The sequence below is a fragment of the Pantherophis guttatus genome, chromosome 2 (genome assembly GCF_059756535.1).
Source record: "Pantherophis guttatus breed Tessera chromosome 2, ASM5975653v1, whole genome shotgun sequence".
NCBI classification, from domain to species: domain Eukaryota; kingdom Metazoa; phylum Chordata; class Lepidosauria; order Squamata; family Colubridae; genus Pantherophis; species Pantherophis guttatus.
The window spans coordinates 282,506,461-282,515,357 of record NC_142064.1 but is presented as its reverse complement, the minus strand read 5'-3'; the positions used below and the strand labels follow the sequence as shown (position 1 = coordinate 282,515,357).

At 41.5% G+C, this 8,897-nt stretch overlaps 1 pseudogene; it reads left to right on the top strand.

Moving 5' to 3' along the window:
• Positions 1 to 5,078: 5,078 nt before the first annotated feature.
• On the top strand, positions 5,079 to 7,880 carry LOC148116043 (vacuolar protein sorting-associated protein 33A pseudogene; annotated as a pseudogene).
• Positions 7,881 to 8,897: the final 1,017 nt, after the last annotated feature.

Sequence of the window (8,897 nt, the reverse complement as noted above, 5' to 3'; positions counted from 1 at the left end):
GTGGGGGCAATAAGCTGACTTTGTATAGATATACAAAAGTATGAAGGCTATTGTTTAACGCACTGTAAGACGCCCTGAGTCTCCGGAGAAGGGCGGCATATAAGTCAAATTAAAATAAAATAAAAACTATTTCCAAACTGCTTTGCACTCCTTCAACTGTCATTCCCCCCTCCCAAATTCCCACCATAGAAACATACAGGTTTATTGCCCATCCGCCCCCTCCCTCCCCCCATCCTTTGATTACAGGATTGCAGTGAAACAATTGCTTCATCGGATGATGTGACTGATGACACACCTTGGGGGGAGGGGGAAACGGGGTCAGAGCCGGGATGAAAATGAAGTGAGGTCAGAGTTGGCTTCACTTAGAATATGCCGACATGAAGCTCCTAATAAATAACTGGATTTCTTTTGAAGTTTGGCTCAAGGCCCATGATTTAATTAGGGCATCGGTTGGAAGCCTGATACTAGGTCACAAAGTTCTTCTGTATACTCAGCCACTCCCCTCTGACCCACACCGAGGGTGATCATCCACTGCGCTGCAGCCCCTTCTAGGTCCCTGGTGAGACATCTGACCTTGGCACCTTCAGTGGTTATCTCCAGATGATACTCCTGCATGTAGGTCCAAACCTGGGCCAGGAAGAACCCCAGTTGCTGGCAATGTCAAATAAAGCTCTGAGGCCTGAGGTTCCTCAAAGTTCTAATTTATTAAAGATGTCATATTGGCACATCTGGGAAAACCCAAATCTGAAAGCTTCCAGGTTTTCCACACCCAGTTGACAGTTCACAGCCCTGCCCCACACCCACAAGTTCATCACATTGTCCAATCAACTCCTCACACTCAACTGAATACAATCTTCAGGCAGTCTCCAGCAGGCACAGGCAAAAGTCCTTGAATATGGAATATTGTTATGACTAACTTTCTACCGCTTAAACAACAGCCCCCTCCCAATTTCCCCAGCTAAAATATGTGACAGTTAAGAAGCAAAAAAGAAAATTGTCTTCCAAAACTGACAGGGTATTCCTGTTAAACTTCACACCCAGCTGTTGTGTCTTGTGGGTGTCCTCCTCCCTGGGGCTATCCCTGCAGAGGGGGTGATACAGGAAGCAACTCCTGGTGCTGGACCAGCCATAGCCACTGCTGCCATTACACTGGCTGAGGGGCTGGCTGTGGTGGTGGATGTTATTACTCAGCCTCCTGTTGTGGCTGGAGGTGGCTGGTCATCAGATTGCATGGCCCGGGCCTGGTGTTCACACACCTTGAGGTCTTGAAAGCCCCCTGCATGAACTTGATGTCTTGCTCCATCATCCAGTCATCTTGGTTGAATTCTTCACCCTCTTCTCCTTCCTCCTCCAGCTCCACTCATTGTTCCCGCCAGCAACTGCCACAGCTTCCATGAGTGAAAGTCATCACCATGGGGTTCCCCTCCATTCCTCCTTTTGCCCAATGCCCAGAGACCACCTGGATCTCAGCAGATTGCCACAGCTTTCTGCCTCTCCTGTCCATTCAAAGAGATCCAGTCCTGGAGGAGGCCTCTTCAAAGCCTCCCCCCCCAGCATTCAATCTCCTCCTGATTGCTCCCTTGAGCCTATATCATGTGCATGGTCCCCATGGTAGAGATGATGTCCTCTCTGGGTTGACCACACTATCAGATTCCGCCTAATGTCAGACCTGGCCCAGTCTGATCCCTTAGGAAAGTAAAACCCTCAAGTCCATTTGTCTGCAATGAAAATAACTTTTATTTAAAAATGCTGCCTGCAGTAAAGTCAGGAGGAATCTGAAGTTCCCATGAAGCAATACAAAAAACAAACCCTTCGTTTCCCACCCTTCCCCCATGTCTAGTCGGTCTTTAGCCAATCGGATATCACTGAGATGTTTTGGGAAATGCTGAAGTGTTTTGGCTGATGAAATTCCACACTCAGAATGAATGACCTTGAAGATGCCTGGCACAAACTGCTTTGCACTCCTTCAACTGTCATTCCTCCCTCCCAAATTCCTACCATAGAAGCATACAGGTTTATTACCCAACTGTGCCACTCCGAATCCCAATTCTTTGATGGTGGGATGCTTGTGAGGTGTCAATCCAATGATGGAGGACCTCACAAAACCAATCGAATAGCTTGCTTCCAGAAGTTGTGGGTGCTCCAGCACTAGAGGCTCTAAAAAAGTTACTAGACAATCATTTGTCTCAAATGGTATAGAGTCTCCTGCTCAAGCAGGGGGCTGGACTAGAAGACCTATAAGGTTCTTTCCAACTCTATTGTTCTATGTTCTGTGTCAAACAGAGGCAAATGAAACATATAAATCAACAACAAATTGCAATCAATAATTAATTGTCACGAGTCTAAGAAACAATTTCATTATTACTTCCCTATTTTTATCATTAGATGTTCCTTAATGTTTAGATCTGGTCTCATGATAATAATGTAGCACTTGGGGAAGAAGATGCATCCCAAAAGCCCAGCACTGGAGGCCAAGATGGAGAAGACCTGCACAGCCACCATGGACTTTCCTTTGGTGCTCAGGTAGGTGGGCAGGAAAGAGACCCAGACACTGCAGAAGACCAGCATGCTGAAGGTGATTAGCTTGGCTTCATTGAAGGCCCCAGGCAGGTTCCTGGCCAAGAAAGCCATCGTGAAGCAAACGGCAGCTAGGAAACCCATGTAGCCGAGGACAACATAAAACATGGTAACAGAGCCTTCATTGCATTGAAGGATGATCTCTCCAGGCTGGGAGTGCATGTCGGAATCAGGGAATGGGGGAGAAACTCCCAGCCATGTGACACAGATGAAAATTTGAACACTAGAACAAGAAAGGATGATGGAGTTGGTCAAGCTCTTCCCCAACCATCTTCTCACCCTGTTTCCTGGTTTTGAGGCCAGGAAGGCCAGCACCACCGTGACTGTTTTGGACAACACAGAAGACACAGCTACTGAGAAGACAATGCTGAACACCGTTTGTCGGAGAAGACAGGTGGCTTTCCTTGGCTGGCCGATGAAGAGAAAGGAGGACAAAAAACAGAGCAGGAGGGAGATCAGGAGGATGAAGGAGAGGTCTCGGTTGTTGGCTTTGACAATGGGAGTTTCTAAATATTTAAGGAATATGATTAAAACAAGGCTTGTGGTTAGGAACAAGAGTAGAGCAAAGAAGAGAAGGATTATACCCAGATGTTCTTCATAAGACAGGAAGATTATTCTTTTTGGGATACACCGGACTCTGTTCTTAGTTGGATATTGTTCATCTACACATTTGATGCATTTTTCAGTATCTGAGAAAACAAAGTAACATTTCTTTCATAATCTTTGAAATTTCAAGAAAACCTTTAGATGAGATTTGATACTGAGATACAGGAAAACCTCATTAAATTGTATTGTATATAAATACATTCCAGCAAAAAAATTCCCCAATATATACAGTACAACTATTAAAAAAAAAAAAAACAAGAACAACAACAAAATAAAATTGTAAGAAGAAATATCTGGTGCTACAAACTCCCTTCTCTGAGCTAACCCACCAGATTCTTATCTCTCACTGATTTTATCATGAGTTCTTTGTTTTTATTGATTTATTATATTATTTAATTTTTTTAAATCTTTTGTGAGGTGATGGACATATGTTTACCCCAAGAATGTTTACACTCCGTTAATGATGAGTGACCCACCAACCATGATCTCAATAAACTGCTCTAAAAAGTTTGGACACAGGATAAAAGTTGTCTAACATGGTTGGATCCATGGAATTCCTCTTGAGAAGGGTTGCAACACTGCCTACTTCAGGGGAGATTGTACAGCCCCTTCCAGTTAAAAATCATTAACTATCCTGAAATTGAGAGTATCTCCAGACTATGAAGGTCTCTACAAATCCCTTAATATGTGATATTTTCCAATAGTCCTGGAGATCCCCTGACAACAGAGCCCTGTGTGCTGGTTGCATCTTGATGTACTCCTCTCTTGCTTTCTTAGCTTTTAGTTCTCAGTGTTTAAATTTTTAATTTGTGATTTAATTGTGTGCCACCAAAAGTCCCTATGTGTGAAATAGACAACCATATAAATTTGAAAAGAAAGAGATCTTAAGGAAGATTAATTCATGAAAGAATTCCAGAAGGGGAACTGAGTTTGTTATCTGCCAAGGCTTTTTACCCAATAAAAATGAGAAGATGAAGCAATATAGTTCCATCCTTTCTAGATTTGGCAACAATTTTAAAGAGAGAATGAATTCAACATTGGTATCTATTTGTAGATTGGTCTTTTATTAGTTCTCCTTCTCCCCCTCCTTTCTCTTCCTTTTAAACCCAGCACTGTATGTTAGTATTTTTTTTCTTTTCAGAACCACAAATATATTCCTTTTTTTTGTTGTTGTTATAACAGTTTTTATCTCAATATTTAACAACAACACAAATTGGAAAGATAAGAAAAGGTGGGAAGGAAATATCCACTTGATGGATGAATTCAGAAGGTTTCCCTATGGTGCCACTGACCTTCCTGAGTGGAGATGGTCCCCTCTGAACAAGGAACGCAGTCATAACAGCAAAATGGCTCTCCTTCTCGAGCCTTCTTCACAAATCCAGGCTGACATTTTTCCACACATTTGGACTGAGGCAGAGACTGAGAAGAGAAAGAAAAAACGACAAAGGAAAGATGTTACGCTCACCATCTATGTAACATGGAGGTAGAAAGGAACATTAGCCAAGTAGTCTCTGGGCTTCAGATAGAAAAATATGAAATCTCTGATTACTTCCAATGCCGAAACCTAAGTAATATTTCCCTTGAAATTGTCCCTTATTACTTCTGATATCAGGATTTTTTTGCATCAAAGTCATGTTTTTGTACTTCGTTTTTCAGACCATTATTGTGGTGAGATGGGAGAGCAAATAAATAGAATCAATCAATGAATAAATTAGGTCACATCAGACCAGTCATTATTATTTCGTGTGAACTGAATGCCTTGGATCTCCTTCCTAAATTCTACTATCCTAGTGGGGTTAAAGAGAGACATGTATAACTATGGTCTCAGCTGATTAAAAACATTGTAGATTCTAGGCCTGCAATTTTGGGAGTCCCCTGACTCCAAGCAGGTCAAGATGAAGCTTATTTCTCATTGGGACCAAGAGGACTTCCATGCAGTCTTGATTCCATTTTATCAGATTAAGACCAAAGCTGAACTCAGACCCTGGTCAACAGAATTGCCTTCAACTTTGATATTTGAAGACAAGAAATTAGTGTACCTGAAGCTATTAATATCAAAATCCTCAGTATATGAGGCCTCTGTCACCGGTGATAAAGAAGAGACATGAAATGGCAATGATTATTGTCCTAAATAATAATCACCCCAAATCTCATTTTGGATATAGCTGAATCATCTTACAACAGTATTCAGCATTATAGCATCAAAAGGATACCTTGGTCAATAGAAGAGAAGCCTCCCTATTTTCTAAGAAAATTATAAAAGTTTTACTCCACACATTCAATTCTCAGTGAAGGTTACCCCCCATTTTGACTAGGTTTAGCCCACTTGAAAAGGGTCCTAATTCTTTGGGGAAATGAAAAAAATACATCACTATTTTCCCCACCTGGTTGAGCAACTTTAGCTGTGACAAAGCATCTTGGTTGATTATCAGTCGCTGCCTTTCGAAACTCCCCAATTCCTTGTCGATGGGATCCCCCTTGGGGAGGACCACCCTACTCAAGGTCTTCAGATCTGCTGCTACGTCTCCATTTTGATCCAAGTACACTTTCAGCAGGGAAAGATTGAACAATTCCTTCTTCTTTAGAAATGGATGGAACTAGAATGGAAACATCCAGGAACTTTAAAAGCAGAAATCTTGTTTTGTTATCTCTTTTTACATTTGAATCTTTCTTCTATGGTTGTTTAACTTGCAAATATTGTGAGTTGGCATGTGGCCACCATCTTCAAAACTCAAGAACAAAGGTTCAGTAATATTTCTCAATCATACAATATATTGACAAAAAGTATAGTGAGAAGATATAATTGGCAAAAATTGTCAATTACAAGAAACATTTTAGGAAAGGTCATAAATCAATTGAAGAAAACCCCCAAATATCAAGAGCATTCATAAACTCTTTGGAAACAAGAGGGTGATTATCAGAAAGCAAGGATTTGTTAAGAAGAAAGTTGCAAGACTAAGACAGGAAAATGACCAGATGAACTAATTCTATTTTACTGCAAGACAATATTAACAGAATCTTGCAAGTATGAAAATACAAATCTTTCACCATCTCTTTTTACAGTCTAAACATTTGGGAGGACCTTCTCTGAATTTCTTTCTCTCCCTGTAACACAGATGCTGCTTCATCCTCCCCCCCCCACCATCTTATCTGATCCTTCCCTACATGTCTTTCTCTGGTCCTCCAAACTAATTCCTACCTATCCCACTTCCTTAATGGATTGTGTGAATGCTGGTGGTAGAACTTGTTTTTAGCAAAGAATTAACAAAATGCTTCATGATGTGATGAATGGGGATCTAGTTAATTGATTGCTGGATGGCATGATAATTAAATGGATACAACTGTCTTAAAACTTGTATTCAAATAAATTTTAATCTTACTGATAAAATTGGAAATTATGAACAAGTGTATTTTTATTGATAAAAGAAATAGATAAATCATGATTTTGTGATGCAAAAATTATAATAATGCTTAGACAAAGTTATTTTGATCTCCTTAAAAAAAATTCCAGCTTCCAGAAAATAAAAATATGATTTTGTGATAGAGAACACCATCCTGCCCGTCTTCGATACCCTTCTGCTGCTGGATCACAATGTGGATTTGGTCTCTCCTCTGGTTACCCAGCTGACTTATGAGGGACTGATTGATGAAATATATAGAATTCAGAACACCTACGTAAAACTTCCCCCTGAAAAATTTGCCCCGAAGAAGCAGAGTGAGGCTGCGAAGGAGCTCCCCACCGAGGCCCTGAAGCTGCAGCTGAACTCCGCGGAGAAGCTGTACACGGAGATCCGCAACAAGAACTTCAACGCTGTGGGCAGCATCTTGAGCAAGAAAGCCAAAATCATTTCAGCTGCTTTTGAGGAAAGGCACCACGCCAAAACCGTGGGGGAGATCAAGCAGTTTGTCTCACAGCTGCCACACATGCAGGCTGCCAGAAGCTCTTTGGGGAACCATACCTCCATCGCGGAGCTCGTGAAAGACATCACCACCTCTGAAGCCTTCTTCGATAATTTAACTTTGGAGCAAGAATTAATGTCCGGGATAGATACCGATAAGGTCAACAGCTACATAGAAGATTGCATTGCCCGAAAGTATCCTTTGATTAAGATACTGAGGCTCATTTGCCTGCAGTCGGTGTGCAACAGGGGCTTAAAGCAGAAGGTGCTGGATCATTACAATAGAGAAATTCTCCAGACTTACGGCTACAAACACATCCTGACCTTGAATAGCCTAGAAAACGCTGGACTTTTGAAGCCCCGGCTGGGCAGTCGGAACAACTACCCAACCATCTGGAAAACTTTGCATCTGTGTATGGACAACATCAAAGAGCAGAACCCAAACAATATCTCTTACGTCTACAGTGGTTATACGCCTCTAAGCGTTCTCCTGGCAGAGTTGCTTGTCCGGCCAGGTTGGCGAAGCATTGAAGAAATCTTAAAAATACTTCCTGGTCCAATTTTGAAGAGAGGCAGCAGCTGCCAAACGGGCTTCAGAAAAAGCACCAGCATGGAGAAAACCATGTCGCTCTCGTCTTCTTTCTGGGAGGCATGACCTACGCCAAAATCGCAGCCCTCCTGTTCCTCTCTCACATGGAAGACGGGGGCACTGAATACGTCATCGCCACCACCAAACTGATTAATGGAACAAGCTGGATCAAGTCCCTGATGGAGAAGCTGGAGCCCCCACCCTTTTAGGAAGGACAGACCGAGCAGGACTCAATCGAGATGGGATTGCGAGACTCAGGAGAAACGGATGACTTCGGAAGAGAGGACTTGCCAATTGAAAAGGAAGACAGTTTCTCAGCTGCTTTCTAAAAAAATATGGATCCAGAAGGAAAGCTCAGCCTGGCAATCTGCATTTTGGTTTGCTCCCTTGCGTCATTCACAATGGTCACTCCCGGACTTTTTCTTACGGTTTCTAAATCCCTTCTTCCTTAGTGTATATTCCACAATCTTTCAGGATGTTTTTTCCTAATATTTCCTCCTCCTTCCCATTCTGTAGTTAGCTTGGTTTTCTTATTTCGGTCCACTGATATTCTTCATTTTTCTCTCCAGGCAGTTCATCATGTTGGTGGATTGTAATCTAGCCACTTTCCATCTTCGGCTGCTATTCTAAAGCTTTAAAGTCTGCAAATCTGTAACAGAATCTCCCCTTTAGGTCTACCCCAATCCTATTTTCATGGAATTCGCTTCCTCGATTTGTTTCTAGCAGGTTTCAATCCTGGAAATACTGTTTTGCTGCCAATTTTGAAAAATCCTGCTCTCTTTTTTCCCCCATGAATACCTCCTAAATGCTTACAAGCCCCCAATATTTATTTTTATTTTATTAATTAAATTAAAAATATTGAACCAAACTCATTTGCACTGAACATTATTGTGAATAGTGGGAGAAGAGGCTACTGTTTAATCAAACCTCATTCAGTTGCAAACAAACAAGCATGTTTAAAAAAGTGCTGGCATAATACCTTTGAAATCTGAGAAGATAAATGTTATAAAGACGCCAACGCAGGCATTTTTCAGCCAAATATGAATATATATATATTCATCAGCTTTAAGCAAAAACAAAGAAGGCAAGGAAGAGATCAGAGGAACCTCTTTTAGCCTTGAGGAAAGACAAGGAAAAGAGCCATTTCAGTTTACAGGAGCTGAAAATCAGATGGAGTCTAGGAATATTTTTTTGAATATAGAAAATGGTTGTAGAAGGGAAGATGC